This window comes from Symsagittifera roscoffensis, chromosome 7, assembly GCF_963678635.1.
Source record: "Symsagittifera roscoffensis chromosome 7, txSymRosc1.1, whole genome shotgun sequence".
NCBI classification, from domain to species: Eukaryota; Metazoa; Xenacoelomorpha; order Acoela; family Convolutidae; genus Symsagittifera; species Symsagittifera roscoffensis.
Window position 1 is genome coordinate 6,705,443 of NC_087068.1, and position 27,103 is coordinate 6,732,545.

At 33.1% G+C, this 27,103-nt stretch overlaps 1 protein-coding gene across 1 annotated transcript in view; it reads left to right on the top strand.

Moving 5' to 3' along the window:
- The window catches only part of LOC134851742 (coiled-coil domain-containing protein 63-like), a gene marked incomplete in the record, with an annotated part of 375,128 nt that overhangs the window by 81,860 nt on the left and 266,165 nt on the right, over positions 1 to 27,103 (top strand).

Genomic DNA, 27,103 nt, shown 5'->3' on the forward strand with positions numbered 1-27,103 from the left:
CTATAAATGACGAAAAGTAAAATTAAAAAACATTCAAAGCAAAACAAATACAAATAACTCCACAAAAGTTTGGATTGATAGCTGGGTTCAATAATTGTTTATGGGTTCCGAGCGAGATTGGATATTTGTGAGTCTACGTCCAACTTCTGCAAGTTTGGTAAATTTTGTAATTCTCTAACAGTTAACAAATTTTTTGAGAATTTTCTTGCAGAACAATATGAAAAAGTCCCAATTTATTGTGAGGTTTTAGGATTGAACATCTTGAAAAACCAATATTCCAACTCATACTGTTCAACTCGAATACTAAGTGAAAAATAATTATGAGGTTAAATAATTAATTTACAAGACAAAAAAACTTAGAAACAGAGTTTATTGTACATTACAGTTCTCAACAAACACAATGTTTTTCATAATTTGGGACAGTTCTTTGGATTCGTACAAAGTATATTTGACATAGGCAACTTGTTTCATTGCTTCGTTCTCTTTTGCAGTGAAGAGGTGAATCTGAATGTAGGGAGGCTTGTTAATATTGTACTTCTTGATCGTGGCTCAATCATGCCTCCTATTGTAAGCTGCTATGTCAAACACTTTTTTGCAGCCGGCAAGCTCCTGATCCATAGTTGACTCTTTGTCAGAAATGAGTTCCAACATAGCAACAAGTCTAAGGTTTTCAGCATCCTGAATAACACTATTTCTAACTGCCGAGAATGCTTCTCCTTCTTTTTCTCCGAGATAAACTTGTTGCCTTTTATGAGTTGTCCCAACTCATTTTTCTAGAATAGTTGAAAGCAGCGTTCAAAGTGAATTTTTGGAACCAAGCAAATCTCCCAGTTCTTGTTTGATTTTTCGAAAACTCAACATATTATGGACTATTTTCTTGTCTTGAGTACATTTTTCAATAGGAGAACAGACTGGTCAAATGAAGAAAACAAGAAAAACGAACTCTTGAGACAAGGAAAATGGAAGTAAACAATAAGAAACATTTATTTAATCATAAAAGAAAATAGAACTGTAAATGAAAGTTTTGTGTGAAGTTTCCAATTATGGAAGTTTGTAGGGGTTAGTGCTCCTACATAAAACCAAAATTCTGAGCAAAAATTATTGTTCCAGATTGCTGTTACTATGTGTCAAGCTCTTCCAAGCTTTTATTCAGAATTTTGTAGAAAATCACGAATTAATTCTGTTTCCAGTGACTTAAACAAAAAAAGTTCAAAAAATCCATGATTATTGTGTCTCTACCCATAACTCCTACTGTTCCTTGGGTAATTGTAAGTTCCACAAACTTCTGATTGGTTCATCTTTTGATCAAATTTTACAACGATTGGATAAATTTCATTTCATCTTCCAAGCTATCGATTGTGTTTACACTCTAAACAAATACAAATTTTATTCGATTGTTATTTCATCAACTGTCAAAGTTTTCAAACAACTTGATCGCGCTGTTCATTATAATTTGAAATGGAAAGAAGCAGAAAAAAAGCCAAGTGTTGCATTGAAAAGACCATTACGCAAAAAATTCAAACGGCATTATTTATGTTCCAGCCAGAAAATGGCTTCCGCACAAACTATAGGTTCAGCATTTCTGGAATGAGTTCGTAAAGTACAAAACTCAAAACAAAAACCTGATTTGTTAAAAACAATTGACTGTTTGATTGATGGTTCTGGATTTGTAAATGGTGATCATGTCATTTTTTCAAAGAAAAATTGAAAAACTTTTGATAATATATGTGTTTTCTCTCAAATGCTTACGAAATTAACAGAAGAGAAGAAAAATTTCAGTTTTTAAAAAATTTGAAAAAAATCTGTACACATTTGTAAATAACATACAATATTTTCTTCTGATTTTCAAAAGTGTGCAAAACAAAATTCAATTCTTTTAACAAATTGCAAAAAAAGATTCAATTTTTTCTACAAAATGCGGAACTTGGTTTGTTTTTTACAAGATGTGAAAGGAGTTTCAGTTTTTCGACGAAATGCTAAATCGTTTAATTTTTTTTTGAAAATATGGGAAAAATGTTTCACTTTTTAGACAAAATGCAAAAAATGTTTCATTTTTTGAATAGATGCGAAATGTGTTTCAGTTTTTTCGACAAAAAGTAAAAACAGTTTCATTTTTTTATGACAAGATGCGAAAAATGTTTCACTGTTTTCGAAAAAATGCAAGAAGTCTCTAAAATTTTATGACAAGATGCGAAAAATGATTTTTTTTCTTCAAAATGCGGAAAGTGTACCAATATTTTTTCAAAAGATTTGATAAGTGTTTTAAGTGTTTGACAAGATGCAAAAAACCTTCTGGTAATTTTGTTTTTCTGCAAACTTTCTAGTGATTTTTTTAAATTTTTTGTGCAAAAACTGATCAAGTTTCTTAACTGTGTGCAAAATTGGAGCGCTAAATTAAGTTCTACTCTAAATGTTCTTCAATTATTTGGAATGGTTTACCCTGAACTTCTCATCTACTCTCGTAATCAAAATGCAATTGAAGAAATTAATTAATTACAACGAAGGAAATAAATGTCAAGAAACAACTATTTACAGAAAAAAATAATCAAAGAGATGTAGAGCAGCAGAAGAGTTCTGGAGGTTCTCTTTAGAACGCAGATCAATTCGAGGTTCCATCGATGGTGGTTATTGTGGAGGGTTGTTTTGAGGGTTGTTTCTGAGAAGCCCTCATCTTCATCTTTTGGGACCAAGCAAATCTCCCAATTCTTGTTTGATTTTTCAAAAACTCAACATAATATGGACTATTGTCTTGTCTTGAGTACATTTTTCAATAGGAGAACAGACTGATCAAATGAATAAAAAACAAGAAAAACGAACTCTTGAGACAAGGAAAATGGAAGTAAACAATATGAAACATTTATTGAACCATAAAAGAAAATAGAACTGTAAAGGAAAATTTTGTGTGAAGTTCCCAATTACGGAAGTTTGTAGGGGTTAGTGCTCCTACATAAAACCAAAATTCTAAGCAAAAATTATTGTTCCAGATTGCTGTTGTTATGTGTCAAGGTCTTCCAAGCTTTTATTCAAATTTCTGTAGAAAATCACGAATTAATTCTGTTTCCAGTGACTTTAACAAAAAATATTTGAAAAACCCATGATTATTGTGTCTCTACCCATAACTCCTACTGTTCCTTGGATAATTGTAAGTTCCACAAAATTCTGATTGACACATCTTTTGATCAAATTTTACAACGATTGGATAATTTTCATTTCATCTTCCAAGCTATCGATTGTGTTTACACTCTTAACAAATACAAATTTTGTTCGATTGTTATTTCATCAACTTTCAAAGATTTCAAAGAACTTGATCGCGCTGTTCATTGCAATTTGAAATGGAAAGAAGCAGAAAAAAAGCCAAGTGTTGCAATGAAAAGACCATTACGCAAAAAAATTCAAACGGCATTATTTATGTTCCAGCCAGAAAATGGCTTCCGCACAAACTATAGGTTCAGTTTTTCTGGAATGAGTTCGTAAAGTACAAAACTCAAAACGAAAACCTGATTTGTTAAAAACAATTGACTGTTTGATTGATGGTTCTGGATCTGTAATTGGTGGTAAAACTTTTGATAATATATGTGTTTTCTCTCAAATGCTTACGAAATTAACAGAAGAGAAGAAAAATTTCAGTTTTTAAAAAATTTGAAAAAATCTGTACACATTTGTAAATAACATGCGATATTTTCTTCTGAGTTTCAAAAATCTGCAAAAAAAGTTTCAATTCTTTTAAGAAATTGCAAAAAAAGATTCAATTTTTTCTACAAAATGCGGAACTTGGTTCATTTTTTACAAGATGCGAAAGGAGTTTCAGTTTTTCGACGAAATGCCAAATCGTTTAAAATTTTTTTTATAAAATGGGGAAATTGTTTCACTTTTTAGACAAAATGCGAAAAATGTTTCATTTTTTGACAAGATGCGAAAAGTGTTTCAGTTTTTTGTGCAAAAACTGATCAAGTTTCTTAACTGTGTGCAAAATTGGAGCGCTAAATTAAGTTCTACTCTAAATGTTCTTCAATTATTTGGAATGGTTTACCCTGAACTTCTCATCTACTCTCGTAATCAAAATGCAATTGAAGAAATTAATTAATTACAAAGAAGGAAATAAATGTCAAGAAACAATTATTTACAGAAAAAAATTATCAAAGAGATGTAGAGCAGCAGAAGAGTTCTGGAGGTTCTCTTTAGAACGCAGAGTAATTCGAGGTTCCATCGATGGTGGTTGTTGTGGAGGGTTGTTTTGAGGGTTGCTTCTGAGAAGCCCTCATCTTCATCTCTTGTGATGGAGTTTTCGGCTGATCTCCTGTCCTCCTCCCAAGGAAAGAGGAAGTCGTCGACTATGTGAGCCACAGATATAGAGTCACGAATCTTGAGTTAGTTCGTTCCCACATGCTGAGACACATCCTCCATCATTTGCATTGTTCCAAGTTAGTTCTCTGTTATGGAAACTTGACTCAAATGATGCTCGTTGAAATTCCTCGCCTCACTTCCACCATGTGCCCTACTTTGACTGTGATATTCGTTCCGGCCAAACATACTCCAGACGCTGTTTCTGGCACTTGGATTTGTACTAGATCAGGTGAAAATTACACAGAGTACATAAGGTTGCTGTTTTGTGCTGTGAAGATCATTTTAAGAAAAAGTTGACTAAAAAATACAGAGTAAAAACGAGAACTGTGACCGATTTTGAGCTGAGAGAGGCAGTAGTTGACGGTAGTTAAATTGAAAATAAAAAAATGATTTTTAGTTAAGAGTGAGGAATTTAACAGATCAAACTTGATTTTTCATTTTTGGTTTGCGGTCGTGTTTAATTAGATTTCATCTTCCTTTTAAGGAATTTTTATATAACAGTCGCGTCCAATCGAAAACAAAGTTCCATTATAGGAAATTGGTACATATTGTCGTTTTCAATCAAAAAAAAAATCATTTACGTTATGGCGATGTATTCAATCAGAGGACCCTTTTTGGAGACCCAAATGATCCAAATAATTAAAAGTATACACAAAAGCAATCGCAAAAATGACCATAAGTTGTTTGTTGTAACAATCAAAAATATTGCTGATGTAAGTAACGAAAGAAAGAGAATTTTTACAGGTAGCATTTTCACATTTGTGATCAACAAAAATTGCTGATTTTTGAATTGATATTCAGGTTTTTTGATGTTGACGTAATTGGAGAAGACAGCTCAAAATTGATTTACTTTTCAAAACAAGTCTCTAGAAATCTGATTCCAGACTTAATCATGCAGTATTATGAGTTTTGAAAATCTTTCAAAATATGAAGGAATAAAGAACTTGGCTGGGGAGTTTTTACATTTTTGGGTATCGGATAGGGGATAAAGAGAGTCTTTGATGTATGATCGTGGAAGTTTGTAGGGGTTAGTGCTCCTACATAAAACCAAAATTCTAAGCAAAAATCCATGATCCAGATTGCTGTTGCTATGTGTCAAGCTCTTCCAAGCATTTATTCAGTTTTTGTAGAAAATCACGAATTAATTCTGTTTCCAGTGACTTTAACAAAAAATATTTTAAAAACCCATGATTATTGTGTCTCTACCCATAACTCCTACTGTTCCTTGGATAATTGTAAGTTCCACAAACTTCTGATTGTCTCATCTTTTGATCAAATTTTACAACGATTGGATAATTTTCATTTCATCTTCCAAGCTATCGATTGTGTTTACACTCTTAACAAATACAAATTTTATTCGATTGTTATTTCATCAACTGTCAAAGATTTCAAACAATTTGATCGCGCTGTTCATTGCAATTTGAAATGGAAAGAAGCAGAAAAAAAGCCAAGTGTTGCAATGAAAAGACCACTACGCAAAAAAATTCAAACGGCATTATTTATGTTCCAGCCAGAAATTGGCTTCCGCACAAACTATAGGTTCAGCATTTCTGGAATGAGTTCGTAAAGTACAAAACTCAAAACAAAAACCTGATTTGTTAAAAACAATTGACTGTTTGATTGATGGTTCTGGATCTGTAAATGGTGATCATGTCAATTTTTTAAAGAAAACTTAAAAAACTTTTGATAATATATGTGTTTTCTCTCAAATGCTTACGAAATTATTAGAAGAGAAGAAAAATTTCAGTTTTTAAAAAATTTGAAAAAAATCTGTACACATTTGTAAATAACATGCGATAATTTCTTCTGAGTTTCAAAAATCTGCAAAAAAAGTTTCAATTCTTTTAACAAATTGCAAAAAAAGATTCAATTTTTTCTACAAAATGCGGAACTTGGTTCATTTTTTACAAGATGCGAAAGGAGTTTCAGTTTTTTGACGAAATGCCAAATCGTTTAATTTTTTTTTGATAAAATGGGGAAATTGTTTCACTTTTTAGACAAAATGCGAAAAGTGTTTCATTTTTTGACAAGATGCGAAAAGTGTTTCAGTTTTTTGTGCAAAAACTGATCAAGTTTCTTAACTGTGTGCCAAATTGGAGCGCTAAATTAAGTTCTACTCTAAATGTTCTTCAATTATTTGGAATGGTTTACCCTGAACTTCTCATCTACTCTCGTAATCAAAATGCAATTGAAGAAATTAATTAATTACAAAGAAGGAAATAAATGTCAAGAAACAACTATTTACAGAAAAAAAATAATCAAAGAGATGTAGAGCAGCAGAAGAGTTCTGGAGGTTCTCTTTAGAACGCAGAGCAATTCGAGGTTCCATCGATGGTGGTTGTTGTGGAGGGTTGTTTTGAGGGTTGCTTCTGAGAAGCCCTCATCTTCATCTCTTGTGATGGAGTTTTCGGCTGATCTCCTGTCCTCCTCCCAAGGAAAGAAAGAGTCGTCGACTATTTGAGCCACAGATATAGAGTCACGAATCTTGAGGTAGTTCGTTCCCACATGCTGAGACACATCCTCCATCATTTGCATTGTTCCAAGTTAGTTCTTTGTTATGGAAACTTGACTCAAATGATGCTCGTTGAAATTCTTCGCCTCACTTCCACCATGTGCCCTACTTTGACTGTGATATTCGTTCGGGCCAAACATACTCCAGACGCTGTTTCTGGCACTTGGATTTGTACTAGATCAGGTGAAAATTACACAGAGTACATAATGTTGCTGTTTTGTGCTGTGAAGATCATTTTAAGAAAAAAGTTGACTAAAAAATACAGAGTAAAAACAAGAACTGTGACCGATTTTGAGCTGAGAGAGGCGGTAGTTGACGGTAGTTAAATTGAAAATAAAATGATTTTTAGTTAAGAGTGAGGATTTTAACAGATCAAACTTGATTTTTCATTTTTGGTTTGCGGTCGTGTTTAATCAGATTTCATCTTCCTTTTAAGGAGATTTTATATAACAGTCGTGTCCAATCGAAAACAAAGTTCCATTATAGGAACTTGGTACATATTGTCATTTTCAACCAAAAAAAAATCATTTACGTTATGGCGGTGTATTCAATCAGAGGACCCTTTTTGGAGACCCAAATGATCCAAATAATTAAAAATATACACAAAAGCAATCGCAAAAGTGACCATAAGTTGTTTGTTGTAACAATCAGAATTATTGCTGATGTAAGTAACGTAAGAAAGAGAATTTTTACAGGTAGCATTTCCACATTTGTGATCAATCGGAATCAATGAGATTTTGTTGATTTTTGTAATTAAAGAAAAATTGCTGATGTTTGAATTGATATTCAAATTCTTTGATGTTGACGTAATTTGGAGATGACAGCTCAAAATTGATTTACTTTTCAAAAGAAGCCTCTAGAAATCTGATTCCAGACTTAATCATGCAGTATTTTGAGTTTTGAAAATCTTTCAAAATATGAAGGAATAAAGAACTTGGCTGGGGAGTTTTTACAATTTTGGGTATCGGGTAGGGGATAAAGAGAGTCTTTGATATATGATCGTACGACTTTTTGATTAATTTTAAATTTTCTAGAACCAAAAAGTTTTTCCTGGTCAAGTGTAATGCAGCTGTAAGGTTGAAGTTTTGATAGGCACTATGTGGATCAAAAGTAAGCTCTTTGGTTGAGTGAGTTTCCCTAAATAGACCTTTATTTAGTCGGAGAACTCTGTTTTGGACAACATAAACGTCCAAAAAATTGTGAAAAAAAAATATTGAGTCATTATTAATTTCATCGATTAAAAAATCGATTGAAATTCCAGTGTTTTTTAATGAACATTTTTCAAAAAATGGAAAAACCAAATATTAAATCATTTTTCCTATTGGTCAATTCTGATTGGTTGAAATCGATTTTATTTGATTAGTTTTTTCTAAGCAACAGCAAAAAAATTAAATTCATTCTGATTTGATTTTACGCTAAGAACAATTTTTACCCTCATAAATAATTACAAAAAAGTCATCAATCTTTTTCTCAAAAATTCAAAGTAAGTATCAATCCTGAATACGTATTTAGGACATTTCAAATCTCCCATTTGATAGGTACAAAAAATTAATATTCTATTTTTTGGTTCTTTGTAAATTTCTCATTTTTTAGATGCCGTTGCTTGATAAAAACGAGAAAGTTAAGTGTGGGGACTGTGTCAAATAGTACAGGCTAGCTGATAGAGCACGACATGAAAAAATATGCGCTAAAGGTGTTATTTTTTGTCTGGATTGTATTATTTCACTTACAATCAGCAAGAAAAGAATTATTACCTGGTCAAAAAGCAAGCTCAACCATTTTCCAAGCAATTAACAGTTTGCTTGTCCTAAGAGAAGGAGTTCCCGAGTTACTAATCTCTTCAACGAAATCGGAGAAAACAACATGGAGCGAAGCAACGGAAACCAAGTGATACGGTGACAGACTTGAACAAGGTTGTGGAGGAGGAAGGGAAAGATGGAGAGAAACTCAAAGAGGAGTTGAGTGCTTGTCAACACTTCCTGGTGGATACTGCAACGGATGGAGAATGGGAGACATAAATTATTTAACTTTCAAAGGTCTAAGAAAATTTGAATGAAGTGTTCAATAAGCTGGATTCGGCTGCAAAACCAATATCGCTCTTGGATAGTTTCTTCGTAATGTCAAAGCGGGGGCATATCGGTTTTACTACGCACACGAAAACAATACTCTAATTGAAAAACCGCTTTTACTGTGCACAAAAGTCGATTTGATTATAAACGAGGAAAAAGTTGACAAAATTGATATCGGGGAGCAATGCGCTCAAAAACGTCAGAACGCAAAGTGGAGGATCAAGTTGATCACAAATGTCACAATTTTCGCTCCACTACTAAAAAAACATTACAATGAGATGTCCAGACTCTGTAGTACCCGACCCTTAACTGAAAAACCATTCAGTAAACTGTCTTTTATCGAATAAAGATAAACAACCATACAAAGATCATCTTTGTCTTCTTTTCCGTGCGTTAACAATGTTTTTGCATGGCCAAAGTAACCTCGATGCTCATACATCTCAGCTGTTTACAGAGTTTAAATCAAAATCTGGATACGATCCGAAGAACATTTGCGGAGTTGCCATTGATGATTTATTTCTTGTCGATATACATTTATGTTTTTGACATTCAGGAAGGAAAATATGTTGGAGAATTAGCCAAGTGAAGTTTTGAAAAAATTACTAAAACCGTGAAATTATTAAGATTCATCAACCATATCATTCACACGAATGATATTGATTCTTTTTTTAAGTATTTTTGATGTCCCAGCTATGACTGGTTCTTTAAAATATCAGACGTATTCAACAACGACGAGTTCAACATATTTATCACAAAAACGCGTACACGTTACGGCAAACAATATTCGATAATCTGAACGGATTCAACAATCCCTACACTGAAGATAGATCAGAAATTATTCAGTAATGTAGCAAATTTTGGCTTCGAATCAATTTGCCTTCCCACAAAAAAATAGAAAGCAACCGAAACAACTACTTGGATTTGAAAACATGTCCCTACGTTCATCTAAACATCTTCAAATCTGCAAGGTGATTCAGTTTTCTTGTGTCAAAAAGATTCAGAACTCCTAAGAATTGCTTTTGCTTCCAGCTTGGAGTTCTCGCTGAAAAATGCAAACAACAAACGGAAACCAAAATCCAAGAAATCGATAACAATGTCTAATATCGAGTCAAAAAGATCTTTTATAAACTCAATGCTAGATCTTTCACCAAAAGATTAGAAGTTTTCGAGTTTGAAGATGAATGTCTTGAGGATGGCGAGGAAGATAATAAGTCTACACAATTCTTGAGAATTCAAAAAAATCAGCTGATTGATTTGAAACAGCATTTAGAGCGCTATGTATATATTGTGCCATGTTTTGGATTCAAAAAAATGGGAGGTACGATCTGAAGTTTATCAAATCTTATTTATTTCCATAACTTATTTGAGATAAAGAAGTCGAGCCAGCAAACATTAAGAAGGCGAGAGTTTTCATTTCCTTCAATTTCAGAGAGACGTACAGTTTCTCGTTTTAATAAAGTTTCTGGGCGGAGCAAAAAATTTGGTGAAACAAAAGTAATTTTCCCCTACGAACTGTGTGACAGTCCAGACAAGCTTGACTGTACAAAATTACGACCATACGATTGCTTTTTCAGCAAACTGAGAAACAATAATCCTGTAGAAAAAGTTTTTAATGGTGTGCTAAAAAAGCTACGTATTCAATCAGTTGCACCAAAAAAATTCAACAATAATTCGTTTTTAAAGTTAATCTGGGAACACCACAAGATGACTACTCTCAAAGACTTCATACGATGATATAACAGCAACAATGTTGTTCCTACTCTTGAAGCCATGCAAAAAAAATGTAGTTCTACCATATTAAAGCATTGACATGTTGAAACTGGGTTGCAAGTTTCCTAATTGGGCAAATATTTGCTCAGATAAGTCGACAAATCACAAGTTCTACTAACCGTTTTTCGAATAAGGACTTGTGTGAGAAAATCAGAGAACGTGACTGGTGGTCCATCAATATTTTTTTCTCGAAAAGCAGTTGTCTGCCAAGCTTATATTCGTAAATTGTCAACTGTTTGGGAAACAATAGTTGGAATTGATGCTTGCCAGTCATATACTTTTTCAATATGTCAGGATGTTCCGACCGGACTTTACACAAAAGTGAACGATTCAGGGCTAGAAAGAACAGAACAAGAAATTTCAAAAACATGGTTATGTCTTTCTATCAAGAATTGAGACTAGTAAAATTGAGAGTTTTTACACAACCGTAAAGCAGAAAATAATTGATGGTTTCCATGTTGATGGCTACTACGATCACTGTAAAACAGTGTTTGTATCTATGGGTTGCTACTTTCACTTCTGCTACTGCCAAGAAACCCGTTCATTTTTGTGGGATACAGATATTGAAATGGGAAACAAGAAGCGAAAAATGGATGAGTTGAGACGAGAATATATTAAAGAAAAGGGTTTCAATATTCAGTAAAAAGGTTTCAATATTCAGTGTCAGTGGTGGGGGCAAATTAAAACAGATTCTTCAGTCAAGTATCAGGTCAAGACAACTTTCCCTTACAAAAGACCTCTGTCTACTGTTATTTTTTTCTCATTGAAAAGAGAAAGAACGGATCTCTTTTTGACTATGTCCAATGTGATTTAAAAGTTCCCGACGAGTTGAAATCCAAATTTTCAACTTTTCCTTCAATAATTTAAATATTGTCGTCTGCCGAAACGTTTTTGGGGAATACAAGATAAGTAAATGCCGAGGAAAATGATTTGTCGAAAAACCCACAACGACGTTAGGACACGGCACAATCATCACTACCCTTTTTAATTTCTATCTAAGCATTGGATTTCAATCTGCAAAAAATTATCGGTTTGTTGAGTACACACTTAGGAAATATTTCGACAATTTTGTTCAATCTGTTGTTGATGCTCGACGAGAAGGAGGCGAGAATTCTCATTCTGGAGTTGTGGCTAAAACCCTGAAGCTTCTCAGTAACTACTCGTTCGGTTATCAAAGTGTGGACAGATCTAGACACACGAAACCCAAATACAACGGCAATGAAAAGACACACAAAGCAATAAATGAAAAAAAATTAGGCTATTGAATGTTGTGAAAAAAAAACTTAAAAGAAGTAGAACTATTGAAGTCAACAATTGAACATAGAGAACCAATAACTGTATGCTTTTTCATTCTTCAATATGCCAAACCTAGAATGTTGGAGTTTTTCTACAATTTTTTTCACAAGTACTGCAATGAGAACAAATTTGAGAAATTAGAGATGAGTACGGACTCTTTGTATCTATTATCAGCCGAGAAGTTGAAGGATTTTATATTACCTGACAAGAAAACTCAGTGGACACAAATTCGGCAAAAAGACTGTAGAAACGAACTTAAAGCTGACGCCAAGTAGAATTTGTTCCCAAATACATGCTGCGCTGGTCATTAAAAGCTTGATAAACGAGAGCCTGGATTAATCAAAGAAGGTATTCGCTGTACTAAAATGTTGGGCCTGTGCAGCAAGACGTATTACTGCTCTGACAAATTCAAATTTAGTAGCAAAAGACTTAGGAAAAGATGCTGGGGATGAACCAAAACTAGAAAAAAAATTCAATTGAGAATGGAATGCTCAAACATCCTTAAAAAATGCTGAAATCTACCTTCAAGCTGAAAACTCCAATTTGTTTTTTAGAACTTGTTTTTTAGAACTTGTTTTTTAATGCACTGAAACGTGCCTTTTTCTTCATAATTCTGCTAGGCATTGCTCTGATAAGTCCGCCCACTCAATGGTTGATACTAGAAGAGAAGGAGATGAAACCATTTATCAGCAATTGCAGCAGAATTTAAGGAAGTTTAGGTAATCTTTCGTTTTTTATCAAATGAAGGATAGATCTGGACACACGATTATGACATTTTTGAAAAACGAAAAGACACACAAAGTTTTCAACGAATACGTACTCAATTTACTAAAAACAGTTTAGAAAGATTTGTACGAGGTGGAGCTACTAAAATTTACAATTAAACACAGTAAACACATTATTGTTGAAATTTTCATACTACAGTATGCAAAACTGAAAATGCTGGAGCTCTATGATAACTTTTTTGACAAAATCTGTGAGAAAAAAAGTTTCAAGAAACTGAAGATGGCAACAGATTCGCTTCAATTAGTTCTTGCTGAAAAAAAATTTACGATTACCATTTGGGAAGATACGAGAGCCATTTGGGAAAAACTTGAGAAAAATTACTGCAGATACTCTTTCGGGGCAGATGCAAAATTATCAATCCATAAAAAAGCAATAAACGAGAACACTTGAAAGAAGCGTTTAGGTGTACCGAGATGCTATGTTCGAGTGGTACGACACTTAGCTGCTATATTTTACTTTTTAGAAAGTTGCGGTAAACTGAATTAACGATGAAGCCATTTGTATAGTTCCTTCTACTTTACTTTTTATGATGTTTCAGTGGAATTCAGCATAATTACAACTTGTAGCAACAGTTTTTTCAACGCTCCACAAAATACTTCAGTCAGAATCACTTCAAATCTCACCATAGTTTTCAATCTTATTTCAAATGAAGGAAAAACTTGTTTGCTCTGTAAAAATTCATTTATTGATTCACCATGAACCTAAAAAGAAAAAAATAAGTACATTCTAAAAATTTTTAATCATAATGTTCACACTGAAACCTTACCATTTCACTTCTCTATCTTAATTTATTGGAGTCTACACCTGATGTTAATACATAACTGGAGCCACCGGAAATCTATAAATTACCTTATAACATGAGTTTGCATATGCACCACCCTCACTCACTCTCAACATCTTCTACTCAAACCACAATAACCTCATTTAAAACCATAACACGTGGATATTCATGCCTTCATTAAAGCTCTATTTATTGGAAAAATTCAGACGGAATTTTTTTTGCCACAATGCCGAATTTAAAAGTCAACGATGGTCTCAAAAAACAAGCACCCGAAGCATATATTTTCCGTTATTTTCTTTTAACAACATTATAAACAACATTATAGCATTACAGTTTGCACCTAAAAAATTTAGGAGACCAATGGGCTGATTGTTTTAGGACTGGTTAATGAGCTGACAAAACTTCTCAACTAAATGCAAACAAGACTGCTCATATCAGGGTGAAGCCCTGAATGTTCCGACTGCCTTTTAAGGTTCATGGAGCAGTAATAACCTTAAAAAAGGAAATGAAAAAAAAACCAAATGAAAAATTTTTTTTTCTAAAATTTGAATTTTTTAAATTAAAATTATCACCCCACACGCCATACAAAGTACAACAGGATAGATTTAGTTCCTTGTAACAAATCAATTATGGCAAATAAGCTTCTTTCAACCAATTTGGAACGATTTCTAAGACGGATTAACTCTCCGCTTACGCGTTCATAGCGCGAAATATATCGCGCGTTAATTGTCCCAAATTGGCCAAAATGGTAATCTTTAAACCCCCATAACTTTGCGAAAAATGATCACAGGTGAAATATCTTTTCAAATTTGAGCTCAAGACAACAATACCTTTCGAATGATATAAAAAAAATTCCGTCAAAAATGGCTAGTTAAAAAGTCGAAATTTGTCTGAAGAAAAAAACCCACCCCGAGCACAAATATTCCGTTGCTTTCGTATCGAAAGTCGGAGCAATAATGCTAAAAACAAATGGTTAGTTTTTTAAGACGAATACAAAAACCTGGTCGAAAACAATATTTGTGTATCATAGTAGTGAGATCTGCGTTATAATTTACAGGCTGTGTAAAACTCACCAGTTTTTGGAGTTCGTAAAAGAATCTGGAACTTTCTCCGCATAATGGCCTTATGAAGAGAACATTCAGGATTGTCATTTGAATTCCAACAAGCAATCAATGAATTCCAGTTCAGTAATACGCAGAAAGCAAAGCAAAGCTTCGTTATAATACTCACTTTGTTTTTGATTTCGATCAGATTATTGTAGTAGTCTTAAAGAACTAAAATGCGTTCTGTTTAGGAACAATCGATCTCATTACGAGGCCAAACTGTGCACTGGATAGGGGCAAAATTTTGAGTCTGTAGGTTCCTAGATTACAGAGACAAGTCTTGAAACATGTTCCGAAATCTATGTCGACTCCAATTACAAAATATCCGTGGATTCCGCTTAAAAATACCTGTAATGTAAAATATTTCGCCACACTATTTTGTTCCGGATTCCGCAAACGTAAAGGGATTCAGCAGTAAAAACTTTGTGGATTCCGCTTACAATTATTTATTAAGGGTTCATGGATTCCACAAACTTTCCCGGATTCGACAAATTTTGCTGCGGATTCCACATAATTGAATGTTTTTGGCGCAATTTTGAGCAATACAGTGTTCGTGAAAATCAAAACAGTAAAAAAGATAAAAGAGAAGTAGCAATGTTGCGGATTTCGCGACAAATCTTAATTTGTCCTGTTGCGGAGTCCGCTTAAAAATCACAAAATGCACAGTTTTTCCTAGTAATGTCCATTTGAGAAAATCAAAATGCGCATTACGAGGCCAAATTGTGCATTTTGGGAATTGTAAGCGGATTCCGCAACAAGGACGCTCCCTTTGTTCTGTCATTTTCTTTGATCGTTTCGACAACATTTTAAGATTTTTTAAGACTTGTCTCTGGACGCCTATTCAGTTCACAGTTTCGCCTCGTAATGCGGCATGAAGTTTTTCAGCTTGAAATTTTGTCGCTTTTTTGTTTTAGATTGGAAAATCAAGCCTTTGATTAATAGTGCACAGGAGCAGATTTAGGATTTTCTCGAAGGTGGACTTTAAAAAATGTTTTCAAAAATTTGGTCAAATATTTTTTGACGTCAATCAAATTGATATTCCAAGCTCTCCCAAAGCACAAAAAAGACTCTGTTTGCCTAAATTTTTTAAACTGCGCGAAAATTATCGAAAAAACAGGATAAAGAAGCGTTTTTAGACACCTTTTGGACAATTTTCACCAAAAATCATTTTTTCCTTGAAATTTAGTTTGTCAGCCAAACAAATATAGAGGTTTTAAATAGTGCCAACGGGGGAACCCTTTGGGTAGTCAGGGGGTCGAATCCCTGAGTGAGGAAGTGACAAGGGGTGCGGTAAATCCCCCCCCCCCCCCCCCCCCACGTTAAATCCGGTACTGCATAATGTGTTATTTTTTTAAAATTTTTTTAAAAGTTTTCTTGTTCGCAAATTTTCAAAAAAATCATTTATAGCATGAAAGTACATAAAACTTATCAACTTTTGATTTTTGAGGCCATGATGATCTTTTATCAAGTTCATAATTTCTCAAGATCATTTCTCTTTTATCAAGATCGTAATTTTTCTTAAGTTCATGTATCGTCGGCCTGCAGTTCCTGTAGTGCAATTCGACCTGAAGCCTCATCAGCTTGATGCCCCTTATTGCCAAGTCAAAGGACTGATTTCAAACTACTTATTCAATACGGTATTTCAATTTCTTTTGCTCTAATCCTAGGTTATCAATATGATATTTAAAATATCTTTTCAATATCAGCACAAGTTGGCAATAGTTTGCAGATGAGATAAAAAGACCGTCATCATTTTTAAAAAGAAGATCATTTTCATGCCCTAGCAAGGCGAGTACTCCGCTGTTCCTCCGATACGTAGAGCACGAACTGCTTGACAGACAGGACTTAAGAATGATAAACTTCCAGAATGCTGAATCGCTCTCAATTAAGTGGTTCATATCTTAGGTTTTTCTTTCCTTGCAGTAAAAAAAGATACTTACCAAATAGAATTCCCACAGAAATTTATAGAGCAGAAAATGAAGATGAAGTTTTGGGTCTGCAAATAACTTATCCTCTTCGCCATGTACGGAAATCCTTTCCCCAGAAAACAGCATAAAGGGAGTTGTGGGTGTTGTTGAATTGGTTGGAGCAAACGTATTTCTAAAAAACATATTTTGTTTCCCATTCTGACTATTGAAATATATTAAAGAGAGTTTGTTCCTTCAATTGCCTAGTCTAAACTTTGATGGGAACAAGACATTACAAATATGGAAACTCCAACAATAGACGTTCAAAATGATTGCCCACTAAAAAAACAATAACTGCTTTCCGAAATTGATTCAAGACAAAAAATGCAAGTCTCATTTATTTTCACATCAATATTTAGCATTATAGGATATTTTTAGCAAAAGCAGTTATTGTAATTGCAAACAGTTATCAGGAAAAAGGCTAAAAGTTAAATAAAATACAATCTTCTCCGTAAAAATGTACCATAGGTTGTCACAGTGTAATCGTATTTAAATAATCATAAGGAATTCTTATTAGATTTCACTTTGAAGTCAAAAGTTTTTCTAATCTTAAGTGTAACTTATCTTTTAAAAAATAGTTTTTCAATTTGTTTACCTTTTCATCTTCCAGCAAGGAATTGCTTTTTGTTCTTTGGCTTAAGTCAATTTCATTATTTTCATATTCAATTTCCTATCAAATCGGCTTTTTTTTGTTTTCTGAAAAAGACAGTTTTTTGCAATCAAGAAACATGGAAAGTGTTTAAAGGATGTACTTGAGCTCCAGATCGGACAATGAATCAAATTTCGCATCACTGCAGCATGTTTAGCACTAACTGCTTTTCAATTGATATGGTTAAGTTTGATGATAAAGCACTTAGGAGAACTGCTGAGCAGTGTAGTTGACTCATGGCACGTATTTTTTAAAATGAAAAAATCATGTTCTGCTTTTGAGTGATTTTTTATTGTTTGTAATGTTTTCATTTTACAATTTTCTGGAATGTTAAGAACTGGTCCAGAATCACTCCATGATACCAAACTTCGATTTTCTCTCAATGAAAAATTCATCGAACAAAATTTTTCTTCCTTCGACCCTTTTCCTCTGTTAAGTTCTCTTTTCGTGGCATTGTGTTTATGAGAATAGGATTGGAAAAAATTGTGATGTTTTATGCAGTATTCTTCCAAATTTTGCAGCGCCAGGTCATGGTGTTCACAGAAGAGTTATAAGTCTTTGACATGTTGCACTATTTTTCAAAAGTCGAGTAAATGCTTATTTAGATTGTTAATGTAAAGGCTAAAAGTGAGCGGTACGAGTACAGTTCCATGTGGAACCCCATGATGAAAAAAAAACAAATTGATTCAATATTGTTGACAGTTGCTTTCTGTTGACGATAGCTTATGAATTATTTTACCATATAATTGCACTTTCGGAATAATCTTATTTATTATACCCAACTTGTAATTTTCACAAGCTTTTTTAAAAATTTATGTGCATTATTAGATTGCGTCTGTTGTTCAATAGGAAATTTTAAACCCGAATTTAGTGTTGCAAATGAGATTGTTGTTCATTAAGAGTGTTATTTGGAGATAGTTAGCTGAAAGTGGTCATTTAATTGATTGAATAATTGTTTCTCGAAGACCTTCGATTGCGTTCCAGTTTTTGAAATTGGACCGTAGTCATCTGGATCTTCTGGATCGTATTTTTTTTTAAAGTTGGTGTAACCACCGCTTCTTTGAAAGACTCTGTGTGTTGCCTTCTTCAGGATTTTAATAAGAAGGAACGTCAGATCTATGAGATTTATTTTTGCATCCAATTTTCAGAGCTCATGATGGAAAATCAGATGAGCCAGGCAATTTTTGACATTAGGATTTAGTTACTCTTTTTTACTTTCAATATTTGTGAAGAACTTGACTGAAAATTTGTTTTTGATTGATAAAGTAAAGGTTTTCTCTCAGATTTCTTGGATTTTTTTCATTTTTTAAACGAAATATCATACTGAAGTAAAATTAATTCTGAAGAGGTTTGCCACTCTAAAATTCTTTGTATGTGATTTTCGAAAAAAAAAATCTATTAGAAGCTAATTTTTTTTTGATAATTTCTTTGATTTTTTGTGTCCTTGATATGTTTGCATTTTTTTCATCGAGAACAACTGTGAAACACGTTGATCGCCCGTGTAATTTATTCTCTATTTATCATTTCGGACGTATATGCTTTTAAGCTTTCCATATATTTTTATTGCTCTGCAACAATTTAGCTTTAAACCCTGCACATGTCATCTGGAGTGATTTGATCATAAAAGTTGCCCCAGTTTTTTCTGCTAAGAATGATTTGACTTTCTCAATTAAGTATTTAGTTTTATCGTAATTTGTGCATTTACGGGGACTATTTTCCGGCTAAATGGTCTGTTATAATTGAAGAAATCTGCTAGATTGATCTTTTATACTGTAATCAGTGATTATGTAGTCTATCAGAATTCTTGAATGTGCTGATGTTGTTTCACAGGTCATTTCGAGGTTATACGGGAATAAAACATTATCTGCGTTTGATATTCCAAAGTTTATCTCCTAAGAGGATAATTCGGCTAAATTATGAACAAATTAGGCCAAAAAAGCTTAAAAAAGATATTTCCATTTAAACTTAAGAAAAGTTTTTACTCCAAAAGTTTGCGAAAATTTTTTAAAATTTTCAAAAAATAAATTTGTTTTTTTTTTTAGAAATACTGAATTTTATACATGTTTTTAGTTCGGTCACATTAGAAAGCTGCGTTAAAAACTTCAGCTTAGACCTAATTCCCCATTCCAACCGGATTTAGGGAACGTTTGATGCAAGTGAAAGCTAGTTAAAGAAGTTATCATTTAGTTTGCCAAACTAGAAGTACATTCATTCACAAATACCGTAGTGGAGATATAGCGGAAGAGTGGAAAGTAGTTCAAGAAATGTGGACAATTCAAATGGCAAATCGTGGATTTAACAAATTAAATCACATAAAAAGGCTAGTTTTTATCTTAAATCATTACTCATTATTAATTGATTGCAATGTGTGGGATTTTCTTTGTTTTGATTCACAATTTCACTTTTGCCAAATTTGCCTTCTCTTGGAGAAATTAATGCAAATAATTAGCTTTTTATAGAAAAATTTTACGAAAGTTTAATTTTTGTTCATTTTTGGAAATTTTTGGTAAAAATTAAGGGAATTGGTGAGACACACAAGTAAAAAATTAGGGTCGGGATCAGAAGAAATTTTATTGGGGAAGTTAGATTCAATCGTGGGTTATTGCATAAGAACGCTTTGCAGGCATACTAATCACATTATTTGTTCGTAGGAGTGGCTAAAGAATTTCGAGTGCTGGATTGATTTTATTTTCTTCAGGAGTTACAATGAATTCATGGTGAGTGTTTTGTAAGAGGTTATGGAGCTTGTGGTAGAGTTTTATTTGTGAATGTTATCTAAAAAGGGGTTTTTCTAGAAGCTGGATGTAATCAACAGCTGTGAAACACATTGGTCGTCCATGAAAAATTTTCTGTAATCATCATTTCGGACGTAAAATCTTTTAGCCGGTCTACATTTACTTAATGTTTTAAAAACATTAAGCTTTAAAACCCTGCACATTTCTTCTGGAGTGAATGACCATAAAATTTGTCTCAGTTTTTTCTTGCTAAGAATGTTTTGAAATTCTCAATTGAGTATTTAGTTTAATTGTAAGCTGTGCATTTTATGGGGACTACTTTCTGGCGTAATCTGAGTTCAGTATTGAATAGTGTGGATAAATGGTCTGTTTTAATTGGATAAATCTGTTCGACTGATCTTCTAAACTGTAATAAGTGATTATGTAGTATATTAGCCTTTTGGGTGTGCTGGTGCTGTTTCACTGGTCATTTCCAGGTTATACAGTAATGAAGTTTTTTGTGCGTTAAGATAAATCAAATGTGTATCTCCTAAGAGGATGAGGTTAGAATTGTACTTGTGGATGTTTTTAGAGCTAGCCAACTCTTCGACGAATTCAAACGAGTTGACTTTGTTTGCGTTGTATGATAGTTTTAAAAGTGTTATTTCCTTGTTAATCCAATATCCTAGAAATTGAAATTTTGTTGTGTAGAAAAACAGTTGAACATTGATTATTTTAAAAAAAAGTTGTTTTGTGCGTTAATTAATTTTAACAAAATTAGGTCCAAAAATTTACTCAAATTTAACCAGATTACCACAAAAACAGGCTCTTCTTCGGCAACCAAAAATTAAGCCGAAACCACTCGACTAAGTTATGAACAAATTAAATCAATAAACCTCAAAAAAGATTTTTCGACAATTAAACAAAATTTTTTCATTTATGCAAATTTTGAGAAACTTGATGCTCTCTAACTTTTTTCTTCATCCTTTTTTGTCTATTTTTGAATAAATTAGAGAGAAACATATTTTGATTTTCAAAGTCGAAACTTTTTTCCGGATAATTTAAATCAGCTTTTGCGTTTTTTTTTTCTAAATATTTTTTGACTCGACCTATTGAGTTTAGGTCCGGAGAGGCATCCTCATAAAAAAATTTTGGTACACCATCTGTTCATCACGCTATCTTATTCTTGGCTGGATATATTAGTGCCAGTTCTTATGCTAGTACCGATCTTAATCCTATTCTTATATCTACTAGAATCAATAGATTTAGTGTTTACTGGTATTTTTTACTGGAAGTGTTAGTATTAGTGGTAGGGCGATTCATACGTAGGAGCTGTGATGATGAAGGTCGATTGATTAAGCATCGAGGTGCGTTCGTGGGGTGTTTTTGTTTCATGAGGATGCGTTGTGTACGGGTGGGAGTATTACTGATGGATGATGTTGATGTTTCTGATGGTGAGGCTGAGTTAATTGGTGGATTGCAAGTTACCGGTCAGTATTATAAATTTGTTGCTCATGTGGATCAAAGCCGTCGAAGTTGTGTTCTAATTGGTCGTCTGTCATAGGGCTCGGGGTATCAGGGAGAGTGCTAGAGAGAGGGGAATTCTTTGAAAGTTGCATAAGCACAGGAGAAATTGGAATTCGAGAGGTTTTTTACTGGAACTGAGGGAATTATTGGAGTAAAGGGTGTTGTGAGTAGTTAGTAGTGGGACTCGATTTGATTCGAGAACTTCATCAGGAATCTCGATAGCAGGGTTGGTTAAAGATTTGTGTGTATCCAAATCTGTTTGAATAGAATTATCGGAGTGCATGTGAGACGAGTTGGTTGCGAAAATTTAAAGCTGGGACTGAATACTGGAAAAGGAGAAGAAGTGAGGTCAGAAATGGAAATGAGAGAGTGTTGTCGCTGGAGATTGGAACAATAAGAGAGGGAGCGATGGCGGCTCATCGTGGGCTAAAAACATGAGACTGTGTTGCATTTGATTGCTTTGATGGATGTGTGAAGCTAACGAAAATGTAAATCAATACTTTGTTTGTGGGACTAATTGCAAATTAGTAAGAATTGATAAATTGTGTATTTATGGTGGTGCTGTTGGAGTAGTATGTGTGTACTTTTGTGCGGTACTGTATATGTTTAGTTTTTTTGATTATTTGTTATTATATTCATTGGGTTGAGATTTTAGTTTTTTTTTTTTGTTGTGGTTGAAAAAAATTCCAAAAAATCCGGTGAATAACATTCTTGCCCCGCTGGCCATGTTATCCAAAAAAACCATTTCATCATATTAACTAACTTGAAACATTTTGGCGCAAGAATATCATCAAAAAATTGATTTTGTTCAAAATGATTTGCTTTATAAAAATAACTTAGAGTTTTTGAAAACTTCGTCGATTGAATAGCTGGTGTAGGAAAACTGTAACGTTACCGAAAGGTAACCATTTTAAAAAACAAACTGCTTGTTTTGAATTTTAATCCATTGATTGGCCGCAGAGTATAAACTAAATTTCTAGCCATCGAAGTCATTTCATGGTTCAAAATGAAATTTTTCAAGGTTTCAAAGCCTAGAAAACCTGCTTGGGAAAACTTAAGTTTTGCGGCGAACCGAATCATTCTATAAACCTATTTGAATAGGTTGCTGAGGAAAACCTTGATTTTTTGCGGATCAATTCAGCTTATGAAATAACCTATATTGTTTCAAAAGTTCAAAGCTTGAATAGCTTCAACAGAAAAAAAATAAAACTTTTACCCTAAGATTCGTTTCATGAAAAATCTTAAATTGTTCAAAAGTTGAATCGGTTGAATAGGTTTCCGAGCACAACTAAAATTTTTTTGAACTGACTCAACCTGTGAAATAGTTTCAGTTTGTTCTAAGTTTCATAGCTTGAATAGTTTGACTAAAAATAAACAAGTTTTGCGAGTTGATTGTTTTTTTGAAAACTTTGAAAAACTTTTTGAAAGAATCATTGCTCGGATAGCTTGCTTAAAGAAATGGTATTGTATGCAAACTGCAAACAGATTTGGTAATACAAGAATTAGAAGTTTTTTGCCGCTTGATTCTGTCAATGAAACAAATTGAATTATTTTGTCGCTTTAATCACTTTAGAAGAAAAACATAGTTTTTTGCCAACTGGTTTGCTCTGCAGAATAGATTGGACTATTTGAAGGTTTCATTGCTTAAAACGCTGACCTAAGAAAAATGTAACCTTTATAAAAGAGTTCAGTCTAACATATAACTTGCAAAGTTTCCAGGTTTCTCTGCTAGAATGGCTTCAGTGGAAAAAAAACGCTTATTTCATGATTTAAATTGAAATCTTTCGGAGTTTTGAAAATTGAGTAGCTGGCCTCGAAAAACTTAATCCGTTTAGCGAATCAATTCGTCTATAAACTAACTTAAAATAATTCAAATTTTCATGTTTTGAAAAGCTTGCTTAAAGAAAAATTGATTTTTTCTGCAAATCGGTCTGGCCGATAAAACCACCCGTAATATTTCAAAAGTTCAATGCTTGAAAACATTCAACAGAAAAATTTAGAGTTTTGCCATCCGATTCGCTTGATCAAGTAACTTGAATTGTTTCAAAGCTAACGCGCTTGGACAACTTCAAAAATGTTTTCACAATCCAAAATTTTTCAAAATTAAAAAAACTTCATAGCTTGAATAGTTTGCTTAGAATTAGCAAATTTTTGCGACTAAGATACTGTATAAAAAAACTTGAATTTTTCTTCATGAAACAATTTGAATTATTTAAATTATTCGAATAACTGCTTTATTAAACGAAGATTCATCACTCGGATAGCTTGCAGATGAAAACTTGTATTTTTCGCAAACTCATTTGGTCTATAAGAAAAGTTAGATTATTTCGTGTCTTGAATATCTTCAATAGAAAAACACTATTTTTTTGCCAATCGCTTTGCTTTGACATTTAAATAAAATTGAAATAACTTGACATTTAAATATTTGCATAGCTGGATTAGCGAAAAAAAAATTAATTTCGAGCACACTAATTTGCTCTCTGAAGCAAATGGTTTTTTAAAAAACGTTTCATCGCTTTAATAGTTTGCTCAGAAAAGGCTTTTTTTCGAGCTGATTCGGTCTATAAAATAACTTGAAAACATTTTTTAACTAAAATATTTCAATTTTCTCAATGAAAAAAAGTAAATTATTTCAAATTCTTAAAGTTGAAATAGCAAACTTAGAAAAATTTCAATTTGCTTCATAAAAAAAACTTAAATTATTTCAAAACTTTGAAGTTTGAATTATCTTGCTCAGAAAAACTTGAAGTTTAAATTATGATTCGGTTCAAAGCAAACTCAAAATTTTTCAGCTTCGTAACTGGAATACTTTGCTGAAAAAAAATAAATTTGAAATAACCTGAAATAATTGAAAGTTTCGCCGCTTGAATGGCTTGCTAAGAACAACATTATTTCATATTAAAAAGATTCACTCTGCGGAACAGCTTGAGAATTTTCATTTTTTTGCTTAAAAGTTTTGCATGGCAAAATTTTATTTTTTTGCAATTTGGTTTCATCTAATATAACGCGTAAAATATCTCAATATTTTATAACATGAATAGGTTGCATAGAAAAAATGTTTTTTTTTTGCGGACCGTTTCGGTATGTTTAAAAAAACTCATTGACTGATTAGCTTGCTTTAAATTTGTTGTAAACCAATTTCATCTATGAAATAACTTGGTTGTTTACAGAGTTTTATAGCTCGACTGACTTCGATAGAAACACTTAAATTTTTTCGCGATTCGATTCAGTCATGAAATAACTTGAAATACTTTAAAATTTGATAGCTTGAATAGGTTGCTTGGAAAAACTAGAAAGTTTCGCGAATGATTCGTCGAAGAACAACTTGTAATATTTTGACAATTCATCGCTTCAACAGCTTGCTTTAAAATTTTCAGTTGCGAGGTGATTTGGTCTATGAAATAAGTCTTTTGTCTTAAATTAATTCAACTCACATTTCACTTAAAAAAAAAAACTCGAAAAATTTCAACTGTTTTAAAATTTGAATAACCATTTTACGACATTTCATTTCGCTCCATAAGAAAAAACAACTTGAGTTTTAAACAACTTGAGTTTTTTAAAACCTTTTAGCTTGAGTAGCTTGCTTAGAAAAATTTAAAGTTTGCGCAAACCGATTCGGTCTAAAACTAACTTCAATTTTCTCAAGTTCGTAACTTGAAAACTTTGCTTAAGAAAAATTTGATCAAGGTTCCATTGCTTGACTGGCCTTCTTAAAAGACGTTAATTTTTTGAGAAGTGATTCTCTCTGCGAAATAACATGAAAAATTTCAAAATTTCCTATAAAAAAACTTTCAGAGGAAACTTGAAATTTTTCGCAACGTGTTTTGGTCTAATAAACAACATGAGAAACCACAGAGCTTGATTAGTTTGCTTAGAAAAAAATATATTTTTTGGTCGAAGAACAACGTGAAATATTTCAATGTTTCATCGTTTGCAGCTTGCTGGAAAAATACTTGATTTTTTAGCGGAAAAATTTGCTTATGAAATATTTTTTAAGAATTCAATTTTTCATTGCTTGAATGGCTTCAATCGAAAAACCTTAATTTTTGCCTTCCGATTTGCTTCGTTTCATAGCTTGATTAGCTTGCTTATAAATACTTTACTTGTTCGCGAACAGATTCGGTCTATGAAATTTAGAATTGTCAAACCGATTAACGACGGCTCAATTTAAAATTGTTCTAAGTTTCATAGCTTGGACAGATCACAACCAAACTTTTGGGAAACAATTGATTATTGTAGACGGGCTTACTACATGTGATAAAATCAAGACAGTTCATCCACCGTAAAAAACATAGCGGACTAATGGATACCCAAAAACAGCTGTCTAAAATGGTTATTGTGCAAAAATACGAAACCTATCCCGCATCGGAGTTCCATGGATAATAATCGATTATGATCAAAAATTGTTGTCTGAAATGTTGTCCTTATAATCCATTATTGTTGCAAATTTAGACCACGAAATCGATTATATTGTCATTATAATCGATTATTTTTCTAAAAATACAACATTAAAATCTATAATAATGCATTATAATACATTTAAAATCCATTATAATGGATTATAATAATCCATTTAAAATCCATTCTAATTGATTAGAATGGATTGTAATCTATACCTTTTTTGCAGAATCAATTGCAAAACTTGCAACATTTCTGCGTTACTCACGGCCTACTCGCAATCTTAAACTACTCAAGTTAACCCCCTTCCCTCACTTTGCCCCCATCCGCATTTGCCCCCCCCCCTCCCCTACGTTGTTTATCCCCAAAGCCAACCCCCTCAAGTTACAAATTACCCATTACCCCCCCCCCCCCCAGTTTGTTTACATTTTATCAATTTTCACTGCCTCGCCCATTTTTAGCGTCTTCCCCCCGTTACACGCCCACGGGGCAAGGTGGGTTAACTGGGGGCAAAACTGGTGGGGGGGCAAACTGTGGGGGGGGGGGGGGCAACTGTGGGGGGGGGCAAACTGTGGGGGGGGGGGGGGAACTGTGGGGGGGGGGGGGCAAACTGTGGGGGGGGGGGGGGGGCAAACTGTGGGGGTGATTAAAACTAGGGAAGGGGGTTGTTAAAAGGGACGATGAGTAAAAATTTATTAAATGTAATACGTAGCTACGTAGCAACTGTACGAAACACGAAATGAGATAACTTCGAAAAAGTTTGCAAAATTCATAATTCTCAAAAAATACATTATAATCGATTATAATCTATTATAATGGATATTATGATTTAAAAAGTTTTATGATTATCATCCATTTTTATTGGATTATATACGATTATAATCGATAATAATTGGTTATATTGATATAAAAAATACAAGGAATATAATTCATTTTTGATGGAATTTGATCAATTATTTTTTATAATTTTATAGATACTGCCTTTAAAATGGAAATATAATCGACTATTATCCATCGAAATCCAGTGCGGGATTCAAAGGCACGACTAAAAACTTGGCACAGAGTTTTTTAGACATTTTCGACGAAGTTTTGTTCCTTTTTTAATATTATTTTTACTAAAGAATAAAAAAAATGACATTTTATTCGGCATACTAGTTTTTATTTTCTGCTGATTTTCCCAACTGTTT